The sequence below is a fragment of the Mobula birostris genome, chromosome 3 (genome assembly GCF_030028105.1).
Source record: "Mobula birostris isolate sMobBir1 chromosome 3, sMobBir1.hap1, whole genome shotgun sequence".
NCBI lineage: Eukaryota > Metazoa > Chordata > Chondrichthyes > Myliobatiformes > Myliobatidae > Mobula > Mobula birostris.
The window spans coordinates 95,959,253-95,971,617 of NC_092372.1; the positions used below are offsets into that span (position 1 = coordinate 95,959,253).

General features: G+C 46.8%; 1 non-coding gene across 1 annotated transcript; it reads right to left on the minus strand.

Moving 5' to 3' along the window:
* Nucleotides 1-7,116: 7,116 nt before the first annotated feature.
* On the minus strand, nucleotides 7,117-7,187 carry trnag-gcc (transfer RNA glycine (anticodon GCC)). Its single transcript has one exon. It is a non-coding gene; the product is annotated as a tRNA-Gly (tRNA).
* Nucleotides 7,188-12,365: the final 5,178 nt, after the last annotated feature.

The window sequence follows — 12,365 nt, forward strand, 5'->3', positions numbered from 1 at the left end:
GGCCCAAGAGGCCAGTTAGGAACTGGATCCTGACAGGGTCTGAGCCTTGATGCGGTGGGGCGACGATCCCAACACGTGGATGGGGGATGAGGGAGTCTGGCTGGATGGTGAGGATGGGGAGAGTGGAATCCTATGATTCTCCTTTGAAATGATTGCACCCTTGCCTACACACCTGAAACAGTACAGGCCGGGCAGTGGCCACGAGGTCCCAGACCCACCATATGGGGTTTGGGGGAGTCAGATCAGCTCACGGCTTCTACCTCCCAGGAGGGAGAGAAGGAGGAAGATCAAGAACATGTGTGGAGTGGTACAATGGGCCCCTTGGTGACAATAGAAATCAGAGAATTCTCCGCTAAGGAATTGGGGAGATTAGGGGATAGGTACAGACAGAAGCCAGGAGAGCCTCTGATTGTTGACAATATGGGATGAGAGGGGTACTGGAGTGAGCCCATCTAATAGATAGATGGGTATTTTGGGGGGGGGGGTGCTGTTGTCCCAACACATGATTAATAATACCTTGAGGACACTGCTCACTTCCCATAAGGATAATGCATCATTAACCTTATGGGTGGCATTGGAGGTCAGGGTCAGGTACCTTTCCCTCGTTTTAAAGCCCTGGGTGGAGTGGAACACAGTAGGGGAAGGGAGCTGAGCCCTTCACCAGTGGACTTTGACTCCAGGTTTATACAGTGATAGTGATGGCCTCCCAGAGGGCTCTGAACCAGCCCTGCCGAGATGGGGCATTTTGTTACAATTGCAGCCCCCCACTTGAAAGGAGTGGTGCTGTCTTCAATAGGACCGGCAGTCAGGCATCCCGTAAATGCAGCTGTTCGGTTGAGGATGTGGAAGGTGGTACGGGTAGCCGGGCACAGAGGTTTGTTATGCAGACGGGGGATGGGGGATCCTGCATGATCAGTAAAGAAAGTTTTTGGTGTTGCTCAGAGCCAGCGTCCTGAAGGAGTAGGCACATGGTTTTTCCACTCCCACCCTCGATGCAATGTGGAGGGAGCACTGCCAGGGGAGAGAGAGGTCAGGAGGCTGCTAAGGGGGAAGAGTCATTCTTCAAACTCTCTCTCGATAAGGGTTCCTTCTGTTCTCTGCTGGATGAACCACATTCTGTTCGGGATCCCCTATCCCTTGCTGGAGTTTCAGGCTTTGGCGGATCTTCAGTGGCAGCAGGGGTTGGTGGTGCCTTTGCTCTTCGCCACTGTAGGAAAGGGATCATTTGCCCTGCACACCTCTCCCCCCAGTGAATGGTCTGAGTTTGAACAACACACACAGAATGCTGGAGGAACTCAGCAGGCCTGGCAGCCTCTATGTTAAAGAGGAAACAGTCGACATTTCAGGCCGAAACCCTCCATCAGGACTGGAGAGAAAAAAAGCTGAGGAATAGATTTAAAAGGTGAGGGGGAGGGGAGAGAGAAACATGAGGTGACAGGTGAAACCTGAAGGGGGAGGGAGGGATGAAGTAAAGAGCTGGGAAGTTGATTGGTGAAAGAGACAGAAGGCCATGGAAGAAAGAAAAGGGGGGAGGAGCACCAGAGGGAGGCGATGGGCAGGTAGGGAGAGAATATGAGAGAGGAAAAGGGGATGGGAAATGGTGAAGGAGAGGGAGGGGACATTACTGGAAGTTCGAGAAATCGATGTTCATGCCATTAGGTTGGCGGTTACCCAAATGGAACGTATAGTGTTGTTCCTCCAACAAAAGTGTGGCCTCATCACGACAGTGGAGGAGACCAAGGATGGACATATTGGGATGGGAAGTGGAATTAAAATGGGTGGGCACTGGGAGATACTGTTTTTCAGGGAGATGGAGCATAGGTGCTCAGTGAAGCAGTTTCCCAATCTACGTCAGGTCTCTCCGATATATAGGAGGCCACACCGGGAGCACCGAACAAAGTATATGACCTCAACAGACTCTCAGGTGAAGTGCCACCTCACCTGGAAGAAGCAGGTGACTCCCCATGGGGTGGGATGACTACTGCTCTCTGGGGTATGTGGTGCCATGCATACACCACCTCAGTGTGCTGGGTGGCCACTCTGCCCATGTAGGTGAGCATAGCAAGAGGGCTATCACAGAGGCTTTTGATGATAGCCTTTCCCAGTATGGTACTGTACCAGCAACAGAATGCGGATGGCCTTAGATTACCTGTTCAGAAAGAATGGTGGCACTTGTACTGTCATTGGCCAAGAGTGTTACACCTACATTCCAGATGAGTCAGGGAACACCATGCACCTGGCTGATCACACCCAACAGCCAGTGAATAAGATTAAGTGGGAGATCGGCCCCATAGCAATTACACTCTGGGTGAAGGTTGGTGGCTTTTTGGGGCACTAGGAGGCTGGTGGATGACTGTAGTACACTGGGGGATGACTGTAGTACACTGGGGGTTGACTACTGGGCTTATAGTGCTGGATATGGTACTATTGCAATTTATATGTAGTTTCGTGGAGCATTTGCAGGGGTCATTCTAGTCTGAGGTCTGAATTGGCACAGTGTCACATCTTTTGAGGGGTGGATGTAATGCAAAGGATTAATTTACTTACCAGTTGAAAGTCACTTCTGCCATGCCGGTTGCTGACTGGCCCATTCGAGGGCTGCAGCAGCTCTTTCCCATTGGTTGCCTTGCACGCAACGGCACTGGTTTCTCGGCCACCTCAGATATAAGAATTGTGTGTGCAAGAGATTCGAGCTCTTTCCTTTGTCTCCAGGGGCTCACCTTCACACTGAGGTCATGACCAGTGCTGAGGAACCATCGGGAAAGAATGCTGCAGGTACAAGTGTGCCCATGTGTACACGTAGCTAAGTATTTGTTTGTTGAATGTTTAGTTTTGTAGTTGTGTAACTTGCGGAGACTTACCGAAGCACCTGTTGAGTTTGAAGTGTTACTAAATGTTTAGTGTCGTAGTTTTTGTAACTTAAGGTGGCTTGGATGAGTACTTGTTTGACTTGGTTGTTTGGTTGAATGTTTTACTGTTGGTCTGTAAATAAATGGTTACTTGCAAATGTGCTTATTGGTAATTGGTGCCTTCTGTCTCACCTGTGAACCTGCTTCCCTGTAACACTCCACTTTCCATTGTTTGATATCAGATGGAGGAATGGAGTGGCTGAGACTGTCTGAGAGTACTGGCTGCTCTGTGTGGAAGTTGTCCCTACAGCAGTGGGTGTTTTTTCCCATTGTATGGCATATATTTATTGAATTTGTGAAACATATTTCAGTTTTCTTGAAGTACAGAGTGAGTACTTTATTTTACACAAGAAGGAGACTGGCTGTCTTTTAAAGAACCCACTTTTGATCACTTCTGTAGTCTCTTGCCAGAACTGCATGTCCAAGAGTGAAATATCGAACCTCGTTGTTTGAAGAGGCCTCAATTTGTCTCATCTGTTAGTCCTGAACGCTGCTTTTGAGATTGGGTTTGAGGAGATCCAAGGCACAACCAAGGAACAGCTGAGCTGGTGAGTTGTTGGGTGTGGAGTGTACTGCATTGTGATATGCAAAGAAGAATTTGGTGAGCTTCTGATTGAGTGTAATATGTTCAACTGACATTGCAGTCAGTGCATTCTTTACACTCTAGACAAACCTTTCCACTAAGCCATTTGTAACTGGGTGGTATGGTGCAGGTGTAATATGTCTTATTCCATTCATTTTCATGAATGACTGAAACTTGTCCACAACAAACTGTGGTCTATTTTCACTGAGGAAGTGTTCTGGAACACCAGTCCTTGAGAAGCGGCTTCTCAACACATCAACAGTGTGCGAGGCTGTTGGGAACACTTCTGGCCACTTTGTAACTGCTCCAATACTACCAAGAAGCTTGTGGCCATGAATGGTCCAGCAAAGTCTACCTGAATCCTCTGCCAAGGCAATACAGGCCATTCCCAGAGATGGAGAGGTGCTGCTCTTGGCATCCTCTGGACGTGTTGGCATCCTGAAGAGTGCGAGGCGAGCTGGTCGATCTGCTGAACTATACCAGGCCACCAGACAAATCGTCAAGCCATGACTTTCATTTTGACTGTGTCTAGATGACCGGCACGTAGCTCCTCCAACACTTTAGCTCTCAGCTTGGATGGAACAACAACTCTCAATTCCCACATAAGGCAATCTCCATCAAGGGCAAATTCATCCTGCCCTTGGGGGAGCTGGCATTTCTGCTGTACAGTCTAGTCATTTTGGGTTTTCATGTTGTCCTGAGGTAGAGTGGAGTCTTTTCTGGTTTCCTTTTGGATCATCTCTGCTATAATAAGGAGACTTTTGATTTGCCTTAGGGAGAATATGTCAAAAGGAGCGTCTTCTTTTGCAAATTTTTCAGGTTGAGCTTGTACTTGCATCCTCCAAGAAACAGAGTCCATCCCAGCATTCGTGCTGCTGCTCTTGGTGGAACAGCCTTCTGTGGAGTGAAAATTGAAAATAGATGTGAGTGGTTGGTTGATAACCAGTAATGAGGGTAAACTCTCTCCCATACAGGTACTGGTTTAAACGTTTTATAGCCCAAACCAGATTCAAGGCCTCTCTGTCACACTGTGCATAGTTTTTCTCTGCAGCAGTAATGGAATGTAATGCAAGGGCTATGGGACATTCACTTCCATCGCTCATACATGTGGCGTAACTGGACCCATCCCATAAGGCAAGGCATCAGAGGCAAGCTTCACTGAACGACATGGATCATAATGTGTGAGTACAGTGTCCGATGTCACCATTTCCTTTGCCTTCCAGAAACCCACCTCTCACTGCTTTGTCCATTGCCTCTTCTTCCTGATCTGTAGTAATGAGTTCAAGTGGTGGAGCACAGTGGCCAGGTTTGGCAGGAACCTGTTACAGTAATTGAAAAATCCCTAAAAAGACTGCAACTATGACATATTCTTTGGCCTTGGGACATCCACCACTGCTTGGATTTTATCGGCACACTTGTGTAATCCTTGTGCATCAATAGTGTGACCATAGTAAGTGATGCTTGGTTTAAAGATTTCACACTTGTTGCATCATGTTCTGAACCAATAATCTACTAATCTTTTTAATGCTGTTTGGAGGCTTTGGAGATGTTCCTTGTCATCCTCACTGGTAACAATGATGTCATCCAGGTAACACTGAGCACCTGGGCACCTTGCAGTACCTGGTCCATAGCTTTCTGCCAGGGTGCAGGTGCAGATGCTGCTCCAGAAGTAAGCTTGTTATAGCGACAAAGCCCCTTGTGAGTGTTTATGGTGAGAAATACTTTGGACACTTCTTCCATCTCCATCGGTAGGTGGGTCTCAGCTAAGTCAACTTTGCTGAATCATTTTCCTCCCGAAAGGTTTGCAAAATATTCTTTATCCTGGGCAGGGGGTATTGATCTATTTATAGTACTGGGTTGATGATGACCTTAATATTGAATTATATTGACTTTATTACTTACATCCTTCATATACATGAGGCGTAAAAATCTTTACATTACTTCTCCATCTAATATTTAGTATATTATGTACAACAAGACAGTCAATGTAACATAGAAATACAATTGTATCAGCATGAATTAATCAGTCTGATGGCCTGGTGAAAGAAACTGTCCCAGAGCCTGTTGGCCCTGGCTTTTATGCTGCGGTACCATTTCCCGGATGGTAGTAGCTGGAACAGTTTGTGGTTGGGGTGACTCAGGTCCCCAGTGATCCTTCGGGCCCTTTTTACACACCTGTCTCTGTAAATGTCCTGAATAGTGGGAAGTTCACGTCTTCAGATGCGTTGGGCTGTCCGCACCACTCTCTGCAGAGTCCTGCGATTAAGGGAGGTACAGTTCCCATACCAGGCAGTGATGCAGCCAGTCAGGATGCTCTCAATTGTGTCCCTGTAGAAAGTTCTTAGGATTTGGGGGCCCGTACCAAATTTCCTCAACCGTCTGAGGTGAAAGAGGCACTGTTGTGAACGAAATAGAAAGAGGTGAACGAGATAGAAAGAGGTGAAAGAGGTGGTTAATATCACAGCAGAATTTTGGCAGACCCATTCCTCTTGGCTACTGGGGCCACTGGTGTTGCCCATGGGCTCCACTCAAACTTGGAAAAAATTCCTTCAGCCTCCATGAGATCTGCTCACTGGCTACTTTATCACGGCTGGTATAAGGGACTTGGTGTGGTATTTTCCTTTAACACTACTTTACCCTTGATATGTTTGAGTTTTCCAATGCCATGTTTGAACACCGCTGTGACATCATCCAGTATATTTCTTAATTTGCTTTCGGTTGACTCTATTGCAGGGAACGTGTCATGGAAATACTGGATGGATCTCCAATCCATTTGTAGTTGTCTCAGCCAGTCATGTCCCCACAATGCTGGTCCTCCTGTTTTTATCACATACAAACTCAATGTGACTTGCTGGTTGGTGTATTTTACTGTTACGTATGTCATTCCACAGGAGTTACCATTTCTCCAGTATAAGTTCTTAGTTGGATATCCGCAGGCTTCAGTTTAGTATTTTTGATATGCCGATCAAACTCATTATGTGGAATAACTGAAAGATCGTTGCTGACTGAATAGCGGCGCAATATCCGTGGATCCCTGTAGCCTTCCAACGATTCGCCACCTGCGCATCCCACCTTGTTCTGCATCATGATAAAACTTAGAAATATGACATGTTGTACCTTGATTTTGTGGGGGAAAATAGCCAAAGAATGAGCAATATGGTGTTTTAAATAAACTCGGGACCAGTCCAAAATGCCTTGCAACCATGAGAGTATTTTTAAACGCATGAGATCAAAGAAAAAGTAAAATTTATTGTCACAGTACATACAGGTCACCACACGCAACCCTGAAATTCTTTTTCCTGTAGGTATACTTAGCAAATCTATAGTGAAATCTATGATTTAGCAAGTTATAGTGAAATGAAAGAAAGTTCCCGGTTGCGGAGTTGTTGCAAAGCCGTGAGAGGAAAGTGACAACAGATGTGGTCAGAGACGTGAAATTCTGCAGATGCTGGAAATCCAGAACAACACACACAAAATGTTGGAGGAACTCAACAGGCCAGACAGCATCTATGGAAAAGTGTAAACAGTCGGTGTTTCATGTCGAGACCCTCCATGGGGAGCTGTTTTGGGCACCGCATGAGGAGAGTAAGTTCAAGAAAAGGCAGAGGAAGAAAATATTTTATTTGCATTGGCCGGGAATCGAACCCGGGCCTCCCGCGTGGCAGGCGAGAATTCTACCACTGAACCACCAATGCACAGTTTTAAACATCTTTTTTGCTTGCTTGTTCAACTGTGATATTCACAGAGCTATTCAAGCAAAGTGTTCAGCAGTAATCTTTAAGCTTTAAAAATTTAAAGTTAGTCCGGTAACAGCGTGGAGAGACAGCGGACAGCCAGGAAAGACTGGCACCGGGGATGTCAGGATTGGCAGTCCGGGCACCAGCTCAGAAGAGCACCCACCTCTTGACGCTTCTAGTTTACACGGAGAAACATACCCTCGGGGTCCTCCGAGAGGGAGAGAGAATGATGGACCCAATCGGACGGATACAATTAATTACAGGGAACGACTATGACCAAGAGCTAGGATAAGAGGCTTTGAGTGTCCAGTGTGTTGGTGTTGGTGTGGGAAAGCGTTTTCCAGCATTAAAGGTTTATGAGTCCACCAAGCAAAATTGAAGTGCTATTCCATCCCAGTGGATGAAGATGAGATTACTTCACCAAGCACAGATGATGTGGTCTTTTCAACCACTGATTCACAAGCCACAGCGATTCGCTCTGGAGACAGTCGTCATACTCCAGGTCAGACGAGAGATAACCCAGCACGAGGAAATCTGCAAATGCTGGAAATTCATGCAACACACATACGATGAAGAAAATAAATTTTTAAGGTGTATAATGAGTGGAAAGTGTAATTTGTGCTCATCTGCCTAGTTCATACCTCATAGTAGGTTCCAGCAACTGCTTATAAACTGCAGAGTTTTGATGCTAGGTCCCAAATAACTAATCAGTTGAGTGAGATACTGTGGATTCCAGCTAATCGGGACATAGCAGGGCAAGTGTCAGGACTGGGCGGGTTAACGATTTGTCTTGATCTGGTTGGTTAGCGAATTGTACTGGCCGGGCCGGGCTGGTTATCGATTTATCTCGATCTGGTAGGTTAACGAATTGTCAGGACTGGGCCGGTTAATGAATTGCCAGGGCCGGGTTGGTTAACCAATTGCCCGCCTGGTGATGGTTAACGTGTCGCACCTGCGTTCACCAGCATTTCTTATGTGTGTTGAGGGATAACCCATGTCAGGTTTCAGACCACAGTACCCAGGTAGATCCTTCGCATGATGGCCGTGGTGAGGAGGTAGAGAAGAAAAGAAAGGTCAAGTGGCCAGCGATGGCAGATGAGAAGGCTTGGCGTGTGTTTGATGAGGATATCAGTATGATGTTGGAGAACAATCTCGTGGGAACATCACAGAGGAAGTTCGAAGTGATGGGTGATATGATTTATGATGTTGGAAAGTACAGGTTTGGTTTGGTTGAGTTGAAGAAAGCAAAGCCTACACAGACAGCAAGCAGGCGCCAGAAGGAGATTAGTAGGTTGAGGAGAGAGCTCAGATCGTTGAGACAGAGGTGGAAGGTAGCAAGTGAGGGTGAAGCCAGGGCTTGCTGATCTCCGAGAGCATTTTCGAATAAAGTTAGCATCACTCCATCATGCAGAGTCACAACGTAAAGAGAAAGAAGAGAGAGAAGGCAAAAAAGTCGTTCTTTGAGAACCCTCACCAGTTCACAAAGAAACTGTTTGAACAAAGTAAGAGCGGGCAGCTTAACATCTCTCAACAAGAACTTGAGGATCACCTGGCAAGCACTTACTCTAACTAACAGCGGGAGGCTCCTTTGCTTGACATTTCAGGGCTTGTGAAGCCTACCAAGCCAGGAGTGAAGTTTGATCTGTCAGGACCCAAACTGGCAGAAGTCGAACGGTTCATCAGAAAGGCAAGGTCAGGCTCAGTGCCAGGACCTAATGGAGTGCCGTATAAAGTGTTCAAGAAGTGTGAAGAGCTGGGTAGATACTTGTGGAGATTCTTAAAGGTGGTGCGGAGACAAGGTGTTGTTCCTTTGTCATGGACTGAGGCTGAAGGAGTATACATCCCGCAGGAAGAGAATTCTACATTGAATCAGTTCCGACCAATTTCACTCCTGAATATAAAGGGGAAGATTATGTTTGGCATTCTAGCAGAAGGAGTATCTTCATTTGTGATAGAGAATGGATTGGTAAATACATCTGTGCAGAAGGCAGGAATGCCAGGCTTCCCGGGATGCCTTGAACATTCTAGTATGATATGGCATACCATCCAGGAGTCAGAAAGGTTAAGGAGAAATCTGGCTGTAGTTTGGCTTGACCTGGCGAATGTGTATGGTTCTGTTCCCCATGTCCTGATTGAGTTTGCGATGGAATTCCTATGGATTCCTGCTAAGGAGTGGAACTTTGTTATGCAGTACTACAACGATTTCCAGATGAGGTTTTCCACTCAGCAGTTTACAATTAGGTGGCAGAGCTTGGATGTTGGAATCCCAATGGGATGTGCAATTTCACCCATCCTTTTTGTGTTAGCCATGGAGGTCATTGTGAGGGCTGCAGAATCAGCGGGACCAGATGTCGCACTTGATGGCGGAGGGGAGTTACCACCAATGCGAGCGTTCATGGATGATCTCACCCTTTTGGGTCCAAGCATTGAGTCAGTGGAAAGTGTACTATCTAGACTCGAGGAGCTAATGGATTGGGGAAGAATGAAGTCCAAGACCAAGAAGTCAAGGAGCCTTGTTCTTAGGAGAGGAAAGCTGGTTGACTTTCATCTCACCCTTTGTGGAGAGGAGATTCCATCCATTCAGGACCAATCAGTTAAGAGCCTCGGGTGATGGTACACAGAGGAGGTGAGAGACACCAAGAGGGTTCAAGAGACAGGAGAACAGATCAGCAGAGGTCTGATGTCTGTCGACAAGTGTGGCTTGCCTGGCAATTTGAAGTTGTGGTGCTTGCAGTACGGACTGATGCCACGGATAATGTGGCCACTAACTGTCTATGAAGTGGCAATGTCCCATGTTGAGGCAATGGAACGGAAGATCAACAAGTATATGAAGAAGTGGCTTGGAGTACCGAGCAGCCTCACCAATGTTGCAATCCACAGTAGCCAGACAAAGCTTACCATCCTGGTGCAATCCTTGTTGAAGAGGTCAAGATAGCCAAGGTAAGGCCATTCTTGATGCTTCGAGACTCAAAAGACCCTGTCATCAAGAACACCCTGCTAGATGTGAGATCAGGCAGGAAGTGGTCAGCCCCTGTAGCAGCTGATGAGGCAGAATCTAGAATGAAGCACAAGGAGACAGTTGGGGCTATCCAGCTGGGCCACCAGGGACTTGGACAGACAACCCACAAGTGGTGGTCATCTTCTACAGGTAAGGAGCGCCGTGTGCTTGTAACACAAGAAATACGAGAAGTAGGAGAGGAGAAGAGGTTAGTTAAAACAGCTGGCCTGGCCAAACAAGGGGCTTGGACCTGGTGGGAAAGTGTTGAACAACGACATCTATCTTGGAATGTTCCGTGGCAGATGGAACCGCTCCGCATTTCTTTTCTATGCAGAACAGCATACGATCTGCTCCCAATGCCTGCCGACCTCAGCACCTGGTATGAAGATAAGACAGACAGGTGTGCTGCTTGTGGTGAGAAGGGAACACTTCAACATATTTTGAGTGCATGCAGAGTCAATCTTTCCAGCAGCATGTACACTTGGAGACATAACAATGTTCTCAAAGTTGTAACAGAAGCGGTTGAGCAGAGAGTACTGCAGCACAACTTATCTCATGCTCCATGCTGCACAGAACATCGCATATCATTTGTGAAATAAGGCTCCAAGTCAAGGGTGTACAGCACAGGCTCACGATCAAGCATACTTTCTTCAGCCAATGATTGGTGTGTCAAGGCCGACCTGGATGGGAAAGGCAGTTTCCCGGAGCAAATAGCTTTCACCACATTGCGTCCAGATATAATCGTATGGTCTGACACCAGTAGAAAAGTGTTTATTGGTGAACTCACAGTCCCCTGGGAAGACAACAGTGATGAAGCCCATGAGTGCAAGTTAACCAAGTATGCAGAATTAAGATCAGAGTGCAGAGACAGAGGGTGGAAGGTCTCATGCTATCCATTCAAAGTAGGCTGCCGTGGGTTTATTGCATTCACCTTCCAGAAGTGGCTGCGTGACCTTGGCTTCACTAGAAGAGAGATAGAAACATAGAAAATAGGTGCAGGAGTAGGCCATTCAGCCCTTCGAGCCTGCACCGCCATTTATTATGATCATGGCTGATCATCCAACTCAGAACCCTGTACCAGCCTTCCCTCCATACCCCCTGATCCCCATAGTCACAAGGGCCATATCTAACTCCCTCTTAAATATAGCCAATGAACTGGTCTCAACTGTTTCCTGTGGCAGAGAATTCCACAGATTCACCACTCTCTGTGTGAAGAAGTTTTTCCTAATCTCGGTCCTAAAAGGCTTCCCCTTTATCCTCAAACTGTGACCCCTCTTTCTGGACTTCCCCAACATCGGGAACAATCTTCCTGCATCTAGCCTGTCCAATCCCTTTAGGATTTTATATGTTTCAATCAGATCCCCCCTCAATCTTCTAAATTCCAACGAGTACAAGCCCAGTTCATCCAGTCTTTCTTCATATGAAAGTCCTGCCATCCCAGGAATCAATCTGGTGAACCTTCTTTGTACTCCCTCTATGGCAAGGATGTCTTTCCTCAGATTAGGGGACCAAAACTGCACAAAATACTCCAGGTGTGGTCTCACCAAGGCCTTGTACAACTGCAGTAGTACCTCCCTGCTCCTGTACTCGAATCCTCTCGCTATAAATGCCAGCATACCATTCGCATTTTTCACCGCCTGCTGTACCTGCATGCCCACTTTCAATGACTGGTGTATAATGACACCCAGGTCTCGTTGCACCTCCCCTTCTCCTAATCGGCCACCATTCAGATAATAATCTGTTTTCCTATTTTTGCCACCAAAGTGGATAACTTCACATTTATCCACATTAAATTGCATCTGCCATGAATTTGCCCACTCACCCAACCTATCCAAGTCACCCTGCATCCTCTTAGCATCCTCCTCACAGCTAACACTGCCACCCAGCTTCGTGTCATCCGCAAACTTGGAGATGCTGCATTTAATTCCCTCATCCAAGTCATTAATATATATTGTAAACAACTGGGGTCCCAGCACTGAGCCTTGCGGTACCCCACTAGTCACTGCCTGCCATTCTGAAAAGGTTCTGTTTATTCCCAGGGCTGTAGCTGAGGCAGCAGAGACAGGATCATCATGTGGACCAAGTACGTCCAGAGGGGCAGATAGTTGGACAGTGTATCCATCTTTTGCAAACCCTTC